Here is an 11,976-nt window from a genome sequence, read left to right as displayed (position 1 = left end):
TTTATGAGTAGAAAATGGCACACATGCCCACTTTTTAAATTTATTTTTCTTTTCCCTTTCACACATCTTTTGATTTTAATATCAATTCTTAGAAGTATGAACTAAAGAACAAAAAAAATAAAGGAACAAGTAATAAAGCTGCAAAGTGATAATTAAAGTGATGGATACAGAACCAAGACCCTTTTTGGATCACTTCCATCCCCATCTCCATGCAGTGATTTGCTAGCCTTTACCACAACCTAAAATCTGAGACAACTCTGGTTAGTTAAATATGAAAACTGGGTTAACCAGGGTAACTGGGTTTCTTTCTCTATAATACACCATCATCTGTATATCCAAGGAAACAGGAAACTATTGATTCCAGGTCATTTATAGTGCCAAACAATTCTTTCCAATGGGATGAAGCTGCTTCTGCTGTGCGAGAAGACCAGATGTGAGGCTTGGTTTACAAACGGGTTACCAGAATTTCCTGAACCACAGAACAAAATTGTCAGTAAACGTTATAGATATTAGAGACAAATACAAATGGCCTTCAAATCAAGGGACACATTTATAGCTAAAGATGAAATTAGACAACACAAATCAAGAAATAAGTGGAGCTTATGTCTAGCAGAAGCTTAACATGTATATTACTCCTGAAAGAAAAGGGCAATCAGCCCAACAGACCTTGGTCGGAGAGACACCCATTTGAATAGAAAATCCCAACTCTGCAGTATTAACACCCAAGCTGAATAAGTAAAGGTCCTGGCCCCATCCATATCAATACAGGTTACTATGTTTTTAACCCAACATCCAACAACAGCAAACACAAAGTTCATTTACAACTGCGCGTTCAGCATCCACCAAATCTGGCAACTTACCAAGGCTACCAAGGCCAACCGGTGTCTCACTTGAGATCTTTTGCTAGTGTAATACTGATGCTTCAACCAATTGTGCTAAAATTGTTAATCCATCTATACAAATAGATTATATTACTATAATATGGCAAGGTTCCTCAATACTGGTATAAGAAATATCACTGAAAAGAATCTAGTGAGGTCAAATACCACTGGATTGAGAACTTGCTAGAAGCGTGTCAGTCTATGAAAAAGTGTTTATGAAAACACTGACTAACCCATACTAGTACAGAAAGGGATATGATTCTTCCATTTAGTACAAAAAGGAGTATGATTCACTGAATACCATACCCCCACTAATTGTATTGGCCCGAATCCCCTACAACAGAGGATTGTGGTGCTTTTGTGCAGACTTATCTGAATTAAATAATTGAAATGCCATACATACACATTTGTCAAGGCAGTGCCCGGGCAGTAAGACGTTTTTTTAGGTAACCTTGTGCCTTGCCCTGGTGTTTTTAAAACAAGGTGTACAAATATTAGGTATTGTGCAGTTAAACCATATAATATTGTATAGACAAGAGCACAAAAGTACATCATAAAAATATCAGTTTTCAACTTAGAGAGTCATAAAATATTTTGGGGCAGCCTTTGATCCTCATTTTCTGATTTGTATTTTCACCATTCTGATTACCAATCAAAAAGAGCTTGTTTTACTGCTTTCTCAGCAATATGCTGAATTCTGCATCTTTGAAACAGAACCATGCTGAGACAACAAATAGGGAACCAAGAAACTGTACGGGTCATTGAACAATAGGCCAATAGATAGAAAGTCTAGTTAGTGAGTATTTTGGTGATCTCAACCCTTATTGATTAACAATAACTCTAAAAATTATTTTTTGTTGCAATCACATGCAAATTGTTATAACTTTGGTCAAACTGGAGCCACACCTATGAAGTCTGAAGTTCCATACTAGATAATTCAAACACAATATTGTGCCAACTCAAACAAAATACCAAGTCACAACATGCCACATGAGTCATCCATCCCCTGAAGTTTGCAAAAATATGGTAGGCTCTTTATCTGTAAGTCACTGTCTGATTGTTGATACAACTGACCAAACTCTAAGATTCATTTTTGCTGCCCAGCATACCAATACAAATTTGATGGCCAAGAATAAATGATGTAATAGCATGTTTTTAATAAATATGTTGAAACAAGTTTACACTAAGGATTGGCATTATATATATTTACATTCATTATGGATGAATTAACAAGCATATAAAAAGGGCATTCAAGGTTTGTGTTGCTTGCACATGGCATGAATTAGAATGATAATTGATAAGACTAGAGAAGGGTACTTGCAAAACTAGAAACATGGAGAGACAATTTAGGGGCAGAACAACTCAAAGAAATGGAACTACAAATAAGGGAATGCGTTTTAGAAGCTATAGTGATAGAAGTATGTAATTAGTTAAGTTGATACTTGACCCCTAGAGTGGGATACCTTCTCTCAGTTATCAATAGAAAAGGGAGAGATAGAAGAGGATGATATCAGTAGAATTAGAGAAAGAAAAACTCATTTGGTTTCTATCCTGGCAGAAATCCTATGTACTGTATGAATGGACAGAAATCAGATTCAGAGTTTGTTAAACAACAAGGTGGCTGAGAATGATGAAATGGTGAAGAAAATTTTTTGCTCCATTTACTCTTGGATGATGGTGCTTGAGGAATTCAGGGGGATTACTTTCAAAGACATATTTACAGTTTCTTAATTTGATGACTTTAGGTTGTTTTGCTATGTATCTTGCTGTACAAACTCAGTATACTATACAGACTTCACTGTATAGGTTCTTTGGTGATTGTACATGTTTTCTTGGGTTCTGCCCATTGCTAATGAATGCAATACAATATTATACTGTTTTCTTTTAAGTTTGGTTTAATAACACTTGACAATGAAGGCAAAGGAGAGGGGACCTGGACTAGAAAGCCTTTGAAGGAAGGAAGACCTTAAAATGAATGGCTATTCTCCTATAATATATATATATATATATATATATATATATATATATATATATATATATATTCAGTTAGAAGCTTCAAAAATGATCAGATCAATAATCATCCAGGTAGTCTATAATCTGCCTTCAGAAAAGAGCAACCACAGTATGTCGCTACATCTTTACATGATCTTTCACCACTTAATAAAAGGGGTAATGCCCACCCCATATCAACTCCACCATGTCATCAAAGCAAGGTCATTAGACTCCAAAGGGAGCAAAAAATGAGTCCAAACCTAAGCAACAGAATGACAATGGATGAAAAAGATAATTGATTCCCTGTTTAACAAATAATAGGGAATTTGAGAACACAGAAACAGGAGAGGGGTTGTTGAGATAGATGAATGATAGCATGAAGAATAGTAAGACCAGAAACAAATGCACTTATGGAAACCTAGGGAAATAAACAATAGGTGACAAGATGAGAACTGAGAAGAGCTCAAGTAAGATATTTTTCTAATATGCAATAGAAACTAAAAATGGCACCAATGACAAATAATCTGGTGCAAGTTAAAAGGCATCAATGGTGCAATGCAGAAGACCAAAGGGATGTCCAGTGAGGTAGTCTTATATATGGCAATTGGCAATAGACAAAGTAAAGTTGATGCTATTTGTTTACACAACCAACAAATATCAAATATTAGGGGTAATGCTTGACTGAGTTGTATTGAGTTGTATAGTCTCCGTTTAAAGAAATAGGATAGTGGAAGTGAACTCATTTCCACTTATTACTGTATCCAGATATTGATCTCCTCCTAATGGAGATACAATCAAACTTAAATATTATGGCTCTTCACTTGGGAACTCAGGCCTATCTGAATAGGTAGAGGGTTTAGAAACAACAGAATGGATCTGCTAATAGTTTTCTTGGAACCAGCTGATCTTGAGGAACTCAGCAGAGGGAAAAAAAACTTCTCTCTTGAAAGCCAAAAGTTCAACTGTAATTCCATCTGCTCTAAGTAGGTGGTGGATGCAAACTCCATTTAATCATTGAATGGGCCTCTTTAACCTAAAAATGGATTCAAAGATTCTTCAACACAATTGAAGAAAAATATGTCAGTGTCACTCGAATGGGTGACAACAAAGAGATAAGAGGGATGTATCAATGTTCAAGAACGTAATATTCAAGTATTGTAATTATTGTCCACCTTTTCTTCTATACCTCTTACCACCTTGTGGGATAGACTCCTGGATTACAATGCCATGTGAATGATTGGTAGGCATACACATTGGTTATATTGGTTTAATTCCTGGAACACCTAAACTATTCTGGTGGGGGAAGAGGATTCAAGAATTTAGAATACAAGGTATTTTTTCAGTTAAATATTATTATGTGGTTCTCATGGCTACCTTTAGTGACCCTTTCCCATGGAAATGAATTTGGAATGCAAATATTCCTTCCAAAATATCTATCTCCTTATTTGAAAAATTCCTTACCATATTTAATTCCATGTGGAAAAGACAGAGTAAACAGGTTCTCTCTTTTCAGGTGGAGGAAAAATCAGCTTTCCACTTGTTGATGCATTGTTCATTTGCCTACAAAATGCCATTTCCTAGCATTCTTTAGTTGACAAAGGGTAATCCCAGAAGACATTGTGGAGCTTGAGTTTGGCATAGCCAATGTGATGTCAAAGCAAATGTGATCATACACCATAGAATGCACTTCCTTCCTTCATTATTGTGCTGGAGCCTTTGGAAGGAAAACAATGACTGCATACTCAAAAGGAAACCTTGCCACATGGAATTGGTGATCAGAAAAATTAAGAGCCAACCAGTGTCTCAGGCGTCTATATCAAAGGAATCTAAGAATACTATTTTCAAACATTTTAGAAGATAAATTGAACTCATCATCTTCAATTACTTTTTGATGTAAAAGAGGTTTTAGCATGCTGACTTGCTGATGGCATGGAACCATTATCTGAAACCTTCTTTCTTTTGAACTTTGTTGCTGCATCAAGAATGAAAAGAACAGTTGAATCTTTGATGACAAGAGATCTTCCATGAATTTCCTGATCAGCTTGGTTCATTGCCAGTGATAGCTTTTGCTGAAAAGTGGAGGATACTCTATCTTTTGATGCATAAGGGAGTATACATGCATATCATGTACATGGCTCTAACTCATTAACCATGTAAAGTTTTGTTATTTTTGGTGGTTCCCTTCTTTTTCCCATATTGTGATAACAAAAACCTAGTATAAAAAAAAAAAGCACTATACTTGGTACCAAAATCGAGTCTCCATGCAAATGCTACCGGTAGTTAAAATGGTTACTGCTTCTGAGACATGATAGATAAATAGCAATTTGGAGAAACAGAATAACTCCAACTAGAAAACTAAACTAAGGGAAACAAAGAAAGGGGATGGCTCCCAAAATAGGGGAATGGAGGAGAGGAAAGAAACAATTAAAAAAGAAAAAGAAATAAAAATCACCAACAACTCAAAAACAGGCTACCCTCTCCCACCATGATGCTTCCCAGTTCCCTATTTCCCTCTAACCAATATCACCCAAGGAACCATGATATGCTAGATCCAAAATGACACAACCCACCAAGTCACACCCCAGCATCAAATCAACTCAAATAACCAAGTGATTAGTCTTCCTGCCCCTCCAAACTCCCCCACCCTAATACAGTCTTGGGATCAAATCAAACTAACTTTGTCCTCCCTGATCCCAATTGGCTCCTCTAATTTTGTTATCCAATGTCACTTTGCTCAGTGCTATAATAATTCACTTCTTACACTAAATACAATTAATAAATTAATTTAAAACATCCGATGCATGCATCTTGTGCGTGCAAGCCAATTAAATGTAAAAGCTGCCTTGTTTGCTCATAAACAAAGCATATAAGCATGAGCATACCATAAAGATTGGTGGTTTGAGTTATCTCAAACCAAGTTCCCATATCTCGAGAAGGCCAAAGCTTAGGAATCCCCTCTTATTTCTGAGAACTACATCACATCAAAACAAGAATTCTCCTTAAAATGCAAGGGATCACACGAATGAGAGGTTTTAATCCCCTATGATATTGACCCTCTCTCCAACAACCTTCACCCGCAGACCAACAAAAGGCAAGCTGAGGAATTCCGACCAGTAGCTTCTCAACCAGAATGTGGGGTCCAGATTGTCAACTCTTCGTGTTTAAAGACAACCAAACTACTTCAAACTAACCACATCTTCCAAGTTCCAACACAGTTACTTATCTTTGATCCCAAATATGTTATTACAACTCCTTTGGATTGATATCTTCAACTTCCCGAGGACGACACATATGTCAATGCATTATCGTCTAGCTCAATATATAGCAGTATCTCACATTAACAATTTATGAAGGAACGCATCATTGACATCATATTAGCATCGAATGGACATGCAACAGCATTTTTAGCAATTATATGCATCAATTGTTAAGATCAAACGAAAAACTAAATAAATTCGCAGGTACGTAAACTGAAAAACGGTAAGTTCAGATGAAGCAACCAGAATAGTAGAGATATTGTGATAAAAAACAAAAAACTATTTTATCTTTTTCTTTGGTTGCAACCATGAATTAAACCAATAGAACTGAATCAAAAGTTTCTCTAAATGTAGGAAGAACCGTGTGTGCGTACAATAGAAAAACCAGAGAGCGTCGAAGCAGATGGTGCAGGATAAGCCCGCCCGAGAGCCAGAAGTGGAGGATCTTTTTCCCGGAGTGCATGCCGGAAACTCGCTGTCATGCCATGGACGTCTCACCTTAGCTCCTCTTTGTCTACCCTTCGGCCGATCAAACTCGAAATCGGATTTTGGTCCTCACAAAACCGTCCTAACAGACCCTTGCAGCCGTGCGTTGGGAATATGAGGACCAAATCCGAATTCATTAAACCCCCGGTTTAATTTGGGGGATTTTTACAGTTCAGAACAGTGATAAGTGAAAGATAGTTCTAAAAACCGATCCACAAATCGAACCGCTTTGACTATAGGTTTTTGGGTCAGCGGTTCAACCATTTGATTCGAATGGATGATTCATTTTAATTTTAAAATAAAAATAATTAAAATAAAAACAGTAAAAAACCAGTCTGGCTCGAATAGGTCAATGGCTCGATCACTTGGGTTAGTATATCGCTGACCAAATTAATGGTTTTTTGGCAAAAAAAAAACCAATTAAGGGTGAAATGAAACTGGTTGCTTAGATGGTTTTTGGGCCAAATAGTCTGACTATCCAGGTCAACGATGGTTCGAAAACCATGGGGGATACTATAAAAAATGAAGGGATAATTAGTAGTGAATGATAGGTAAAGGTATTGGTAAAAAAAAAACAATAAAATTTCTGAAGTGGAAAAATATTTTTTAATAAATACCACCTGATGGGTTGATATCAGTTAATTGGATACAAGTTTTTTCTGGAACCGTAGTTACTTCCACTCGCTATCTTGTCAAGTTGGTTTGGGTTCTAGGCTTCTAGCATGTCCTGACCCAGACCCAACCCATTGATAGCCCTACTCAGTACACACAACAAAAACTATCCCAATGTGATTTGTGTCCACCCGTTTCACCATGAGATTGGAGCCCACCATAAAACTGGGACCCACCATATTTGCGATGTGCAGACACAGACCATGTTGGAAATTATTATGTTGTGAGCAGATCTAGGCATGGCTTATGGGCAGGAGTCCAGATCACCTACCAACAAAACATGTTCCAACATCCTACCAACACAATTTAACACCGCACATCTCATACATGGTCTGTCATACTTTTATGGTAGGTCCCAGACTCATAGTAAGATGTGCGGTGTCAGATCATGTTGGTAGGTCCTTTGGAAAAAGATCTCAACTCCATGGGCAGCAACAACGAATGTCAGTGGTGGTAGGTACTTCCAACGGAAAAGCCTAATATGCTCCACGAAAACCCATACGGCCATACCAACAACACTACTTGGAGGGCATGATGATGAATCACCAATGTGCATAAGGGAATAAGAGAGTCCAATCCATGAATCATGATGCATGCAAAATCTCCAATCCTCAATGCCGACACCGATGGCTAACCCCTACACTCACTTCTTGATGAGAACACAATCAATTGCAATATCATCTATCTTGCTTGTTAAGGCTACTATGGTGGTGGAGATAGTAGTTGCTTATTCTTATAAGTGCCACTGGGCAATAGGACATAAACCCTAGAATTTGTCAACAAGGAACTATTTAAACAAAAAATCCAATGGCTTTACACTTGACATGAATTTAGTAGGATTCTAGTCTAATCTAATCTAACCAAACCTTTTTTATTGGTCTTGGTCATCTAGCTGGCCATGGTGTCAAAAACGGGCTCGGATATGCTATCCATGAGTTATTCCCTCATCCCCTCTTAAACCAAGGGTGAGAGTAAAGATCAAAAAATATGTGGATCCGATGTGGGTAAGTGTAAGGTATGAAAAACTCCCAAACTTCTATTAAAGTTGTGTTTTATTAGACATATTAATACCAGTTGTCACTCAGCAAATAAGGAGTATCTTCGAGCGAAGATGAGGAAGAAGACGCAGCGTATAGTAGGGAATCTATTCAAACTCCAAGACCATTTGGACCATGGATGAAAAAGACTACTCCAAGACTAAAAAGAGCCCCAAAAGAAGACACAAACACTTAGGAGGAGGGGAATCTAGAGAAGCACTGTAAAAATCGACATTCGATCAGTGATAGAAGGGATGATCAGAATCGATGGATGAACGGTTGGGACAAAAGCAAGGAGAGAGAAGGAACAAATTCTGATAGTGGATCTGGTACGACTAGTAGTGGGGGTCAAACCCTATACACATACTTGGATAGAGAGACGTTATAAAAGTGAATAAAGACTGATTGAAGGAAATCTGTGGTACAAACTCAGGTGACGAGTGGGACTTGGTATGCAGAACAGATATAAGGTTGGTGATCCCGAGGCAGTTGAGAACAACTTTGAACACTATGATGGCTTTTGTAGTCTGGGTGCTGAATAGCCCGACGCAATTAAACGATAAGAAAAGAGATGCTCCTGGGTTGGATCACCATATCCCGAACCTAAGTATAAAAACAAAAATCCAATAGGCATGAACTTGGAAATTATGTGGCTGAAACTGGAAACAAAGCACTCTCAAACTTCTGAATAGAATTCAAGACGAATGAGATTACTGCATTGGGATCAGATGATCATGTAGGAAGAAAATGGGAGTTAATGGAAGGATAGACAAATCAAGAGGAAGCTTGAACACACTTTTGAGAAGTCTTGGTATCAGGAAGAACCCGTACAAATTGAACATGTGCAGAATCCAAATACCTTGGAGAAGAAAGCTCAAGAAAGTGGCCAAAAAATCATGAGAAGGAAATTCATATTCTATCCATATAAAGAATTAAATGAAATAAAAAATTTGTCTACCTTTAAATCTCTCTCCATCTTAGAGGAAGTGGTGGGCGAACCAATCAATAGCCCCCGCCAAGGCCAATGAATCTTTTATATTGGAATTGTCAAGGAGTGGGCTCTTCTTTGACAGTTTAGTCTCTTATGGAGCTAGTTAGGCTCCATCGACCCTCTATTTTGTTTCTCTCAGAAACAAAAAATAAAGATAAAGTAGTCAAGCATTTGTGTAAAAGATTGAAGTTTGATCATTATGTGTTGAAGAGCCCAAGAGGCCTCTTTAGAGGTTTATGCTTGGATTGGAAAGAGCCCGTGACAATAGAGGTCAAAGCTACTACAAATAGATATATCCATTTTGACATTTCTGATCCTCTGTCAAGCAACATTTATATGGCAACTTTCATTCATGGTGAACCTAACTCTCGAAGGCGTGGTGACTTTTGGCAAGGACTTATAAGTCTAAGACCCTCATCCCAAAGATCGTGGGCTATTATAGGCGATTTCAACCAAATTCTTCACCCTTCAGAAAAGAAAGGAGGTAACCCCATCTAAATCTAGAATGCATGATTTTAAAGTTATGTTAAATAATTTATGCATGATAAATATTGGTTTTTAAGGTTATCCTTTCACTTTAACAAAATAGCAGAGAGGGTGGTGAAAATGTTCAAGCCCGTCTAGATAGAACCACTGCCACAAATGCTTGGCTTCTATTGTTTCAAGAGGCAACTGTTTTATATGAAGATCAAATAGGTTCAGACCATGCTCCCATGAGAATCCAAATGAATTGAATTAATTGGAAGGGATACAGACCCTTCAGATTTGAATCTATGTGGTTAACAAAGACTTCTTGTAAAGAGGTTGTAACAAATGCGTGGAATGTCACAGATACTCATTCGGTTAGAAAACTTCTTAAAACTTGAACAAACTTTGAGGACCCGGAATTTAGAAACTTTTGGAAATTTGGAAAAGAGGAAAATGACCACGAAAAGACAATTCAAAGAATGTCACCAAGCCTTCCACGTGGGAGAAAACATGAACAAAGTAGGATCTCTTCAGAAGGAGTTAAATCAAATTAGAAAGTAAGAAAAAAAACTTCTGGGCACAGAAATCCAAAATTATGTGGTTAAAGAATGGAGACAAAAATACTAATTTCTTCCATGTCGCTGCTGTTAGAAGAAGACAATGAAGTAGAATCTATAAAATCTAAGATGGCCAAGGAAGTTGGAAAGAAAAGGAAATGCAAATCATTGAGGATTTTGTCAATCATTTTGATGCCATTTATAATAGAGAAGCTCCTCAAAGAGACAACAATGGTCACCAGGTCTCCCCTTTGACCATTTCTTCTAAACAAAATGATTTGTTGTGTGCCCTTCCCCAAAAGTCCCCAAACCCAGACGGAATCAATGCTGAGTTTATCCAAAAGTTTTGGCCGACTGTTGGTGGTGATGTAATTTTTGCTTGTCAATATATGTTTAATGAGGAGTAGGCTGATGAAGAGTTAAATTTTACTTACATTGCATTGATTCCAAAACAAAAAAAGTCATTTATCAGTCAAACAGTTCAGACCAATATCTCTTTGCAATGTCATTTACAAGTTTTATGCGAAGGCACTGGAAAATAAGCTCAGATTAGTGCTTAATAATATAATTGAGGAACTTCAAAGTGCATTCTTGCATGGAAGAGATATTTTAGATAATATAAGAATCTCCATGAAGCTTTTCATTATTTAAAGAAAAAAATAAACAAAAGAAAACTCTTCTCTATGGCTATCAAATTAGATATGCATAAAGCATATAATAGTATAAGTTGGAAACAATTAGAGGAGAGCATAAGGATGATGAGTTTTGTTGAGAAATGGATTAAACATCAAATGGAACTGTCAAGGGTCATATTAAACCATCAAATGGCATATGCCAAGGAGGTCCACTCTACCCTACCTATATGTATGTGTTATGTAGAGCCTTACAGATATTCTAAAGAGGGGTGTTGAATTGCTTGGCTTCCAAGGAATGAAGCTATGACATCAGGGTCTGGAACTAACTCATCTCTTATATGCTGATGATTGTATTCTTTCTACCAAAGCAAACTTAAATCAATGTCATCGAATTAATCATATTTTGTAGTCTTTCAAAAGTTGCACTGGCTTGAGAATAAATGCAAAGCTTGCAGTTTATTTCAGTAATAACATCCCTCACTGACTTAGGAAAATGATGTCATAAAATGTTCTGAAAATGCCTCAAGGAGATTCAAATTCTAAGTACCTGAGTGTGTCGACAACTCTAGGTAGGAGTAAGATAGAGGTCTTCTCAAATCTCCACGGAACAGTCCAATCAAAAGTAAGTGATTGGAAGGGGGCATTACTCACATCATCAAGAAAAGAAATGCTCATTAAGGCTTCACCTTTGACTTCCTTGATTTACTCAATGATGCATTTTCGCATTCTAAATGATGTGTTGAAGAAAATGAATAGCAACTTAGCTAAGTTTGTATGGGGGCAAAAGGCTAGAGTAAAAAAATATCCATTAGATATCTTGGGGATCTCTCTGTCATTCAAAAGCAAATGGTCGTTTGGGATTCAAAAACTTGATTCAGTTTAATCAAGCATTGTTGAAGAAAGCAGCTTGGAATTTGCTCAAAAACCAAGAAGCTCTTTGGGCAAGGCTTTTAAAAAATGTTTATTTTCCTTCAGGAAACTTCATGGAGGCAGATTTGGG

At 37.1% G+C, this 11,976-nt stretch overlaps 1 long non-coding RNA gene across 1 annotated transcript; it reads right to left on the bottom strand.

Annotated features, from left to right (window-relative positions):
- Nucleotides 1-6,749, bottom strand: LOC148871046 (uncharacterized). The gene is made up of 2 exons (XR_016106600.1): nt 6,505-6,749; nt 1-469 (listed from the first exon to the last, which is right to left on the bottom strand). It is a non-coding gene; the product is annotated as an uncharacterized LOC148871046 (long non-coding RNA).
- Between the last annotated feature and the right edge of the window lie 5,227 nt (nt 6,750-11,976).

The sequence above is a fragment of the Nelumbo lutea genome, chromosome 2 (genome assembly GCF_056320005.1).
Source record: "Nelumbo lutea isolate HS-2025 chromosome 2, American lotus-T2T, whole genome shotgun sequence".
In the NCBI taxonomy this organism is placed as follows: Eukaryota; Viridiplantae; Streptophyta; class Magnoliopsida; order Proteales; family Nelumbonaceae; genus Nelumbo; species Nelumbo lutea.
Note: the sequence above shows the minus strand (reverse complement) of the source record. Positions and strands in the feature narration are given on the sequence as shown.